This window comes from Triturus cristatus, chromosome 5_2 (assembly GCF_964204655.1).
Source record: "Triturus cristatus chromosome 5_2, aTriCri1.1, whole genome shotgun sequence".
NCBI lineage: Eukaryota > Metazoa > Chordata > Amphibia > Caudata > Salamandridae > Triturus > Triturus cristatus.
This window is the reverse complement of record NC_140588.1, coordinates 204,785,874-204,798,289: the sequence shown is the minus strand read 5'-3', so window position 1 is coordinate 204,798,289 and position 12,416 is coordinate 204,785,874.

The following is a 12,416-nucleotide window of genomic DNA, read 5'->3' as shown; positions in this document are numbered from 1 at the left end:
CTCGACACCGGTCTTCGTATTGAAAGCCCTTCGACAGGATCCTCAACGTTGACACATCAGCATCTTTCACCTCAGCCTCAGATTAAGTTACTTTATTTCAGCTGGCCTAACTGGGTCCTTGTATCTGGCCCTCAATCTATCACAATCGACCTGACCTTTTGACTTTGTCCTGGTCTGGCGCGACCAGATATCCCATTTTAGCACTTCATACTTCTTAGTGCTGTCTGTACTTAAAACATTTGAAAATTATTATCTCAAGTTCTAATTATTGAATTTTTGTCATTTTGGTCTTGGTTTATTTACTAAAGGCCGAACTATTTTTCTAACATGGATGTTTTTTTTTGTGTGGTGTTTTACTGTTTGAAGTGTTGCCCAAATGCTTTACATACTGCCTCTAAATTTAACTTGACTGCTCTGTGCCAAGCTACCAGAGGGTGCGCAAAGGTTAATTTAGGGTTTGCCTGACACTTAAACTGACTATGATTGTGGTTGTGGGTTGACTAAGGTTTATACCCCAGTCAACAGTAGCCCAATTTCTAAAAATAATGTTTCATAATAAGCAGACCAGACCAATGGCATCAGTTGTAACGTTCTAGTGCACCAAACCAACTCCAAGGTATGGTTTTGAGTGTAAGCTTTTTCACAAGGCAGATGCCAGAAAGACAGGGGCCGATTCACAGAACTAATCTGAGACAAAATCCTAAACTTACTACTTTTGGTATTCACAGAAGGCATTTAGTAGTAGTAAAGTTAGGATTTTGTCTTAAGTTTGACTTAAGACTGACTTAAGAAATACTTAAGACAGACTTAAGACAAACTTAAGACAAACTTAGGACAGACTTAAGACAGACTTAAGACAGACTTAAGACAAAATCCTAACTTTACTACTACTAAATGCCTTCTATGAATACCAAAAGTAGTAAGTTTTCGATTTTCTCTCAGATTACTTCTGTGAATCGGGCCCACAGTCATAAAATCAGAAGGGTTTACAGAATTACAGTTGGCTGAGCAAAATGCTATCGCTTCTAGGATGGCCTAACAAAGATTCTCAGAGCAAACCATCTACGTCCTTGGTTTGACACACTGGGTAATTAACACCGAAACCATTGACTACCGTGGTCATCTGTGAGATTAAATAAAATAAACTACCTGTCTGTAGGTTTTATTATAGAGTAATAACAATCTACACTTAAATGTTCAGATTAACATACACCGTTCACAAAAAATATATCAGGCCTACTGCCTTTACCATAACATTTCATAATAAACAGATGAGGTCTACAGCCATGGCCATTGTCTTGCCCCCTAGGCCTTGGTGAAGTTCTAATTTCTCTGGCATGATTAGCGTAATTTTGGTTATTTTGTGCAACAAAATTTGTAAACATAATTGAGATTACAACATTACAATAAATTGTGTAATCTCAGTAGAGCTTTTAACCTGAAATGCATCTTTTGGGTAATTTTTGAACGCAATTTGCATTTCAGGTTGATTTTTCCTCAATCAGACTAGTGCAAAACTACAAATCTGAATGTGAATGGAAGTGATTTGAAGGCAAACGGCAGTTCCTTTACATGAGTGATCAGCAAAGACTGCAGGCAGTTTGTTACCCCAGTGAACCATTTGCGTAATTTTTAGTGTAAAACTACAAATCCAAATAATAGCAGCAGTGTTTGAATGTGAGCAACCAGAAATCAACTTAAATTTACATTTTTTAGTTGAATTTGTACCGAAATGGACTGTTTGACAATTATATGAGTGCAAAATGCATTTAGCATTTAAACACCTAATTCTGCATAATTTTACTGCAATTTTGGATATCATGCTACAGCAAAACATGCAGTGTGTTATACACCTATACCCACCCCAACCAACTCAGCCCTGCTGTATTGAGTATACACTTTGCCACAAGCCAAAAAGTGCAAACAAGAAGTCTTTTTATTGGAAGCACACAAATTCGGTCAAACCAAATCCTCTTCTAAGGGAAACATACATGTGGGTAGATCCTATTCCTAAGCCCCTCTCGTAGTAGGCTATCGAAAGCTCTCTTTTGTTGATCACAAAATGTAAACTAATAATTGTACTGTCAAGAGAAACTTAAAAATCCATGCAGATTAGTGAAGCCATGGGGTCTCAAACACAAAACTCCACTCTGAAGTCTAAAGTTGACTGCTCTCTTCCATCTCTGCTGTGGCCGGCGACACAAACAACTAAATTATCTAGTTATCTATGAAAGTTTGATAGCATTGCAATTGTGTGCTTGTGTCAGAAAATTTAAGCTCAGGCAGCTCGATAAATAAACAAAATGATCATAGCTGAGTGGAAGGCAAGGATTTTTTTGTGGAAGCACACAACCTCTACCCAATCAATGGATACCAACATGTGGGTGTCCCAAAGCCACTCTCCTGCCAGAGCTTCCAAAAGTCCTTTTTAGTTTTGCCACATAATGTCTGACTTCAGCTGAGCTATCAAGCCAGACCTTAAACAGGAGGCTGATATGGCCCATAACTAATTATTTTCAGCTCTAAGTACTTCACAAATATTGCTTTGTGCATTTTACAGAAATGCTGTATTTGACACCGATTTCTTTATTTCTTCAAGTGCTTCGCTGGTTTCTTCTTAGTCTTTTTGTAGTTAGTCTGTATACCCAGAAGTCCCAAGATTTGGACATTCCTCTGCGACTTTCCTTGTTAACTATGCCAACATTTGCTTCCTGTGCAGTTCAAGCCACTTGGGGGCTTATTTAAAATGCCCCTGCTGCATTTTTACACTGCCAGAGCATCACTTTTGTGATGCTCTGGAGGCGCAGTGTGTGGACCTATATTTACAAGGCCACACAAAGCCACCCTGCATGGCTTTTCATGGCCTTGTAAATATAGAGTAAGGCAATGTCTTACTCTACATGGAAGGAGCATTCCAGGGTTATAGCTGTGAGTGTTCCCATGCAACACCTATGGTTTTTGACACTGCCACAGATTTTCAACATCGCGTAAATGTGGGGCAGGGCCAAAACTAACACTCAAAGCAGGCGTAACGAGGAGAAATGTTTACATTTCTCCCCAGTTGTTCCTCTTTCCACGTGTGCTTGCGTTCTGTAGCTCACATAGGGGCATATTTACAAGGAACTATCGCTGTCACAGCGTCAATTTTGTGAAGCTGCAGCTGATTTTTTTTAGCCATATTTACAAAGTGATGCTAGATGCCTTTAGCCTTACCTTTTCACCTCCAGCGCCTATTTTCTTTAGTACCAGATCTGGTTGCGGCAGTTATTACTAATGATATGCAAGGCAGGCATTCCCTCTAAAAATGACTAGCAAAACTGATGCAGCCACATCACAACGCATTTTAGAAACTGCGCTACTTTGGAAAAACAGGTGCAGATTTTTACCGCTGCTGGTAAGCAGGTGTAAAAATGAAGCATAGCCACTGGTATAAAAGTAGAACATACCCAATTCACTCTACCAAGCTTTACGGCACCATGGACCTACTCCTACCACAGCTTGGAGCACCAATAAGACCACCACCTCCACCATCACCATCACCACAGAGGTAACACAGGAAAAGAGAGCAGATATACTGCAAGGGGATTTCCCTCATTGATCTCCAGGAGATCCATTGCCCATTACAGGATCAGGAGGGAGTCCATTGTGTGTCTACAGCACGAGATTTGACCAAATCTGCAGACATCGCAGCGCTGCACTGACATCACTCTGCCGGACAAGTTACTAGCTGAACTACACATACTGGGTCTGGAACTTCCCAACCCACCACAGCCAGAGTGGCAGGAGTATCCCAGCCATCCTTCTCAGGTTCCTTTCTCTGTCCTGGATGCCATCATAAGCGTCACACCGCAGTACTTCTTCTACCCCAACACAATACAGCACAATAGGAAAACAAGCAAGGCTTTTGTGCCATTGCTGGATGTTAACATGTGTCGCGGGCAATGGACTACACCTGTGTGCAACCTGTGCATCCAGTGGTTACATCAATCCTGTACCACAAATGGAAGCACAAACATTCCATGAATGTGCACGCAGTTGTGGACCATTTGGGCCTCTTCATTAAGGTCCTTGCGAAGTACCCATGGAGTGCTCATGATTCCTTCATCTTCCGGCATTCTACCATCAATGATCACTTCCAGAATGTAACATGTGGGAATGGTCTACTGCTTGGTAAGTACTTCTCAAGAACATGAATAGACCACATGTCAGTCAAATATGTTGGAATGCGTTGACATATTAGACTTGGGCTGAATACATAGTTGGTGTGGGCCTACATACTTTTGCCATGCTACATGGCATATGTGCAACACACTCCTACAAATCACATGTCGAGACTGCCTATTCCACTGTGGGCCACATGTACAAATGAACTACGCTGATGGAGCATCACTGGTCATGATGCTCTGGTGGCGCAGCGCTCCAGCTTATAGCTATGAGACAATGCAAAGTCTCTCTGCATGCCATTGTATGGCCTCATAGGTATGCAGCAAGACAACCCACAGCAAAATGCAGCATTCAGTCACTCTATGATAAGGATGTGTACCATGGGCCTTGCAGTGGCCTTTCCCATGCAACACCAATGCAGATCTCACATATTTCCACACATCCATGTTCAGGGACCCTGGGACTGTGTGCAAATCATGTGCCTCCCAAGGGGAGGTGAAACGAGGATATATAATTACATCTCTCTTTGTCATGTCCAATTACTATTTGCCCTGCATTCCAAGGGACACATAGAAGGAGGAAATTGCATAGATTGTTTGCTTTTGGTGCAGAAATGTGTCCCTCAAAGCATTACGTTATTTGAGGGCAGTAAGCTGACACACATGCACCATGGTGCAAGAGGGGGTGTTGGCATTAGTTTCTACCATATGATAAGACAAACCATGGATTTGCTGTCTGTTAGGAATATAGTACATTCCACACTTTCACTTTGGATGCAGGTCAGTGCAGCCAGGTGACATCCAGTACTGCCCAGTGGTAACAACTGCTAAATGAGGCCCTGTGTGAGCATTCAATAGTGTCAAAGAGCCTCACTAATGCAACACCATGTGAAAAACTGCGCCCAAACACCCTGCTGACTTTCTGTCTGTAGTCTGTGTGTCCACATGTAGACCCCATGGTCATGAGGTATGTGATGTATCCCAGACCTGAGAAATATAGTAATATATTAGCCTTGCAAGATCATGCCTACCATGGTACATCACATCATTCATCATATACACACATCACATCCTATGTTCAGCGCACAAACCACTCTATCAGTCCTCCAAGGCTGCAGACTGTGCAGCAAGGTGCAGCCTCATGCACAAACTACATCTCCCATGACTGCCAACAACACAGTCATCTTGGGAATGACGTGCCTGTTTTGGAGCAATACTGCACAGTTTCTGCAAGCGCAGGCACAAAACCCTGGACATAGAATCATATGGAAGATATAGGATTTTGTCTCAGTTAAACCTACGTTTTGGTCTTAGGTTTAACTTAAGTAAAACTTAAGTTTAACTGAGACAAAACCCTTACATTACTACTCCTAAATGCCCTTTGTGAATACCAAAAGTCATAAAGTTAGGATTTTGTCTCAGATTACTTTTGTGAATCGGTCCCTTGGTGTGGTAACTTAGATAGTGTGCTATGACTGTGTGTGTGTCTCTCCTACAACTAGCCATTTGCAGGCCTCATTCTTGTGGATGATAGTAGAGTCCACTTGTAGTATGATGATTGTGAAGTGTTCCACATAGTATGTGCATGGAAACACAGTATCAAAGCTAGAGTCTGGAAATAGTGAGTGTGATGCCAGTACCGTGGTAGGATCACAAAGTTATAATTTTTAATGTAAAAATTCCCACAACTAATAGGCGGCATCAGAATAGACCGCCTTCGGTTAAATCGCGCCCCTGGAAATCAATTCAAAGAAATGATCTGATAACAGCCCTGGCATCTAATTGTCCGAACTTGGTTCCAGACTCCAATATGGCAGCCTGTAACTATGAAGACTGGATCAGGTCATCAGTAGACAGCCTCGCTCCTGAAATAACTAAGTACCCTCAGAGAAATCAGGCATCCTCACCGTGGTATACAGTTGAGCTTAGACAGAATAAAACCAAATGTAGACGCAAGGAGCGACTCTGGAGAACCAATTATAGTGTGGAACACAAAAAGGATTATAACACAGCTCTTGAGGAATACAAGGCAGCAATGATAAATGCTAGAACGGTATATTTTACTAAAATCCAGGCGTACCAAAATTCCTCTAAGGAGCTCTGTAAAACGGTGTTAGCCCTGTCAAAGTGCCCACAAGACAGTCAAGTTTCACCAGGCAAACATTTTGTGGATAACTTTGCCTCCTTTTTCAGAATAAAGTTCAGACTGTTTACAATGATCTCCATAAGACATTGTCTGATCGCGCAGGGAAAAGGGGGTCCCGCCAGAGGAAACTTTAACACAGTGCAGTCTGGTACGATTCTCTTTATTAGCGACAGAGTGAGTATCGGACATGTTATCACAGACTAAATCCGTCTCGCCTCTGGATCCGTGCCCACCATATATTCTGCACCTGGTTTCTGAGGAAATTAGTATTCACCTCACTCCTCTCCTAAATGAGGTAATCAGCTCTGGTGTATATCCACACCCATTGAAAAAGACTTGTATCAGGCCTATTCTGAAGAAAGCCACTCTGGACTCCACGGAGACGAAACATTACCATCCAATATCTTGTCTCCCGATTCCTTCTAAAATTTTAGAAAAGCCATTAATTCAGAACTGACTGACTATCTAGATGGCAATAACATTCTTGATGCTGCCCAACATGATTTTAGATCGCGACACTCTACCGAGTCAGCCCTCATTATGGCCAATGAAGAGATTCGCAGAGTAATGAAGGGGGGAGAGCCGTCCTCATCCTGCTTGACCTATCAGCTGCGTTCGATATAGTGAACCATGAGGTATTGATGCGGTGACTGAGGGCAGCAGGCATTAGAGAGACGGCTCTAACCTTACTAACATATTTTCTGGCCTCTACAGAACAAATGATATATTGGGATGGTCTCAAGTCAGCAAACTTTTGCCTCCCTTGTGGTGTCCCGCAGAGATCTGATTTGTCTCCCAATTTTTTTAAAATATATATGTTACTCCACTGGCTAGACTAATAAAAGATCATGGTCTAACACTTGTATCATACACAGACGATACCCAGGTAGTGGTATTGGTAACTCAAAGTGTGGACACAACTGAAGTCAAGTCTCGGAACTGTCTTAACAATGTCATGGCATGGATGAACTCAACTTTTTGAATGCTTAATACGGAAAAGGTGGAGGTGATTGAGTTCGGGCAAAAGCCTTCGATACGGACCCAAGTATGGTGGCCCACTGCGGCTGGGAATTGTCCTGTCCCCGTAACCAAGGCCAGGAACCTTGGCTTTATGTTTGACAGCAATTTAAAGTGTGCTCAACAAATTAATCAGGTATCATCTGCCTGTTTCATCACGCAAAAAAACCTGCGTAATATCCTCCCGTTCATTTCTTTAAATCTTAGGAAATCGGTAATTGGGCTGTTGGTTCTCTCTGGAATCAACTATGGCAATGCCCTATATCTGGGAGCAGATAAAAGCCAGATTGCCAAACTGTAGTCCCTACAGAATGCGGCTCCGCGGGTGCTATTTGATCTTAAACATCACCCTACCTCTGCCAATATTAAATTGCTCCACAGGCTCCCAGTTCGGCAGCGAGTGGATTTCAAGGCACTCTGTCTTGTACACAAGGCTTTGTTTGGAGGGGGAGCTGTGGATGTGGAGCAGCTCTTTTCTCGGTACTTGCCTCAACGCTGTCTTAGGTCAGCAAACACAGGACTGAACCTGGTCCCCAAGATAAAGAGAGCCAGATGTGGGGGGGAGGCTTCTCTAAGTGTGCGGCCAAACTATGGAACTCCCTTCCCGCACTGATTAGACAACAGCCTAACAGGATTCTCTTCAGGAAACAAATAAAGACATGGCTTTTTCCAAAGCTTGCAGACTAATCAGCATGGGCCCCAGCATCCTCTCACTCAGCGCCAAGACGCCTCGGCATTCATGCGTTTTATGAGACCTTCAGTCACTCAGTCAGTCAGTCTACATATGCTACATCAATAACTGTATCCACATATGAAATCCAGTAGGAGATCTCTTAGCTCACATACAAATGCTACATACTGTACTTTGCCACTGCAACAGTGTTGCATGTGAACACCCACTGCTATGCACAAGCAACACTGCCTTGAAGTAGAGTGCAGTTTACAGAGCCTTACTGTCAGCAATATGTAGGAGGTTACACCAAGGCATGCATGGTGATCTAGCATAACTCCATTGGCATCAGTGAGAATCATGTTGGCTATAAATGATGACACTGTTACTTTCTTGTGGGATGTAACCCATGAATATGAATAGCCTATATTGAAACAATCATATGGCACCATCCATACATCCACTTCCAGGGGGGTGCAGGAAATCACAGCACTCGCCTGCAAGGGAAAATGTAACCCTCCTAAGTTTCCCCACAGTCTGATGCCTCCACTGTGGGACATGGCACTGATTGGCAGTAGGCTGCACTGTCGTCGATGTGGATGCACTTATCCCAAGGCAGTACTAGTTTGTTGCGTCCCTGGGGTAAGCTAACACAATGTCAATGGGTGCTCAGACTTATTTAACACAGTGTGCACCTCTTGTAAGGTGTGGCCTTGTGCTACCAGAGGATTTGGGAGCTATGCGTAATATGATCCCCTAACAGCATGAACTTATACATATCTACACTGTCAACGTACATAGTAAACACATGCAAAGAGAGTAACAGGTCAGTTCCGCTATTCACACTCAACAAAGCAATCCCTGTAAAATATTACATGCATTACACATCTCATCCCACCAAAAACATACATTCGCCCTACTGCATCAAAAATAACAGACACATGAGCCTAAAGCATGATTTTCACAGGCACTGTGTCAGTAGAAAATGATATTTCCCATCCTACAAGTCAAATAACCGCATGGTGCCTTGTCAGGCCTTGTGTGAAATTGACACATTGACTGGTAGTGTCAAAAAAATCATGCATCAGCTGAAAACGTGACACATCTGCCCAGGAAGTGATGTTATAGATAAAGGGAAGCAAAGTCATGGATCATGCATGCTGCAAACCAGGAAGTATGAAGTTGTTTTCATTTTCACTTTAAGTCACAGTTTTACTGTCTGAGCTTTAGAGTGGTTGTATTTTGGCTGTGCTGGAGTGTGTTTTGATGTGGTTGGAGCTGGTTCGTCATGTCTGCTGTCCCTGTTGTGGCCCTCAAGTACTTTTTGTGCCGTTTAGTTGTCTATTGTTGAGTATTGTCCTATGTGCTGTCAGGTGTTTGTCTTCCGGTGTATTGTTGCCATAGGGGTAGTATTGGGTTTTTGTGGTGTTCTGTTTTGTTTGGGTGTTTGCCTTTGGGTGGGATCAGGGTTGGGCTTGTCCAATGAGTGACCATGAGTTTGGCACTTCCTATGGCTGGTTACCCCTTACCTGCCCAACATGGTAGCCAGTGGGAACGTGTGATCCAGGGCTACCCTGTGAAGGTGCGGAAGCAATGGTGGGAGAGGGTGCACCAATTGATGCTGAGTCAGTTTGAAATGGACTGGACCATCCCTCAGGTCATAAATCTCTGAGTGGACGTGTTTGGCAGGTAGTAAGACCTCCTCAGCTACATTGGCATCAAAATTGGTGGATCAGTTGGTAAGTTCACATGATTTGTGTACCTTCCTATGTGTCTCATGCGCCCATTGAGGATTTGTGGTAATATTAAGTATGGCTCATATGACTTAGTTTTGACTCAAAATAGCCATGCCCCCTTTCAAATGAGGGGAGTGCTGTGGTAATAGCACTGGCACAATCTGTGCACCAGTGCTATTTATGACACTGAGTGGGCTACACAAGTGCTAGTGTCCCTGTAGATAATTAAAAATGAGCTCCAGGGAAGCATTGAGCTAATGCACACGCCCATAGCACATCCAAACAACTCATATGATGACAGACCAGGTAATGCAGATCGGGTCCAGAGGTTCTTATTTCATGACAAGCATTTGCCAGGTACAGTTGTGATGGGTCATTACAGAACATACGTTACATATCAAGGGACTTATTTACAAGCCCCTGGCACTGCTGGGATGCAACTTCTTACATTATCAAAAGTGATGCACCGGCCACGTAAGGGCCTTGTAAATAAGCCTCATAGTGATGTGCAGATGATCCGCCTTTGCATACATCTCCTGGGTAGTCACACATTAATGAGGCCTGCAATGGTGTACACTGCTTAGCTAACCTGTGTATGTGGCAAAACACATATCACCGGTCTTTAACAGCATTTACTATGTAAAAGGTGTGGCTCCTTGATGTCTGCTATGGCTATGATGTTCTTTGCACTGGCTTGCCTTACTACATACTCTGAATGCATAGCAAATCCTGCATGCTGCCTTTGCATGACCTCATGGAACTGTTTTTGAGGTCAGGTTTACCGAAGCTGTCCTTACATATGAGACTCCCATTATGCATGCTCTTGTATGAGAGGCCCAATGTATGTCAGAGGTACTGTATCCAAGGGTATGCCAGTCTGAATCTGACACATCTCAACATATCCCATATGTGTTAGTTTTTGATTTTGCAAAAAAACTTAGGGATGCATGGAACATGTCTGAACAATATTTGGTACTCTTCATAACTGACTGGCTGCAGAACTCACCTAACATAAGGAACAACTATGCATGATGTGTGATGTATATAGCACACTTATTTCCTGGTGTCAACATTTAAGAGGGAATGGGTATTGCTATGCCTTGCTGAGTATGGTATATGAGTTATGCAGGTGCAGAGACTCATCAAAGTCAGCTACCTTAGTAAAATATAGTAGTGATGAGGTTAATGAACTGGTTCTGCAAATTGGCCAACAGGTACATGTTTTGGCTCATCATATTTATGTACACTTCAGCCTGCCTTACAGATGTTATGTTAACAAGCATATGTAGAGTGAAGCTATCAATCCGATGAGCATCATGGTGCTAAGTGAATCACTTGGTAGACAGGGTAACTGGGAGTGGAGAAATGGTTTAGATATGTGCTCTACATAGTGTGTCAGGTGCTGTAAAAATCCAAGTTTTCAGGGCCTTCCTGAAAAGAGTTTCTGATTGGATAAAATGAAGGAGGTTGGGGAGTTAGTTCCAGGCTTTGGAGCCGATCACTCCAATTGATTTCCCCCCTTTGAGACACATCTGAACAGTGGGGGTTTTAGCAGATTGGCGTTAGATGATCTAAGAGTGCGGTATGGTACACAGCGCACAATTCTGAACCGGAGGTAGTGAGGGCCTGAAGAGTGGAAGATTCTAAAGGTAATTATCAGGATCATAAACAGAATTCTTTTGTGGATTGGTAGCCAGTGTAGTGCTTCCAGTGCAGCCAATGCTGATGACCTCCTGGGCCATTTTAGTACTAGGCGAGCTTCTGCGTATTTTACCATCTGTAGTTTGTGTAGGACTGACTTGTTGGCACTCGCATAGAGGCTGTTGCTGTAGTCCGATCTAGATGTAATTAGGGCCACTGCGACTGCCTGTCTCATCATGCTGGGGAGTAAGTCAAAGAACTTTTAAAGTGATTTTATCATATGAAAGTAGGTCCCAGCTACTGCTAATGATTGCTGGTGGAAGGATAGTGTTGAGTCAAATTTGACCCCCAAATTCCTCGCTACCTTTACTGTATTGGGGGAGGGGGACTGTCAGAGGGCCACCAAAGACTGTGGGAAAAGGTGTTCCCTTTCCCCAAAGGCATGATTTCTGTCTATTTTGAGTTGCGTTTTAGGTGTTCAGCTTTCATTCAGTGAATAACCACTGTGAGGCATTGACAGAGGGTTTCCATAGCCAGTGTTGGGTTTTTGTCTAAAACAAAGATTAGCTGAGTGTCGTCCACATATGAGATGGTCTCGATATTAAAGGACGATATAAGACTAATCAATGGTGCCATATAGGCATTAAAGAGCACTGGGATGAGGATGGACCCTTGTGGAACCCCAGAAAGCAGGGGGTTCTCTGCTGACTGATATTGCCCAAGGTAATGACCTGTTTACGGTTTTGCAGAAACAATTTTAGCCAGGCCAAGGCAAGATGAGAGATACCGTAGGATTCAAGACGTTCCAAGAGGATGACATGTGAGACCGTATTGAAAGCGGCTGATAGGTCTAATAAGACCAATACAGCATTCTTTCCTCGATCAAGGGCAGCTTTAAGGGATTCAGCAGTGTACAGGAGGGCTGATTCTGTAGAGTGTTGATGCCTGACACTTGATTGATTGGGGTGTAATATATTTGCTCCTTCCAGGTAAGTCATGAGTTGAAAGTTAATTCGTTTTTCGGTGATCTTGCTTAGACGTGG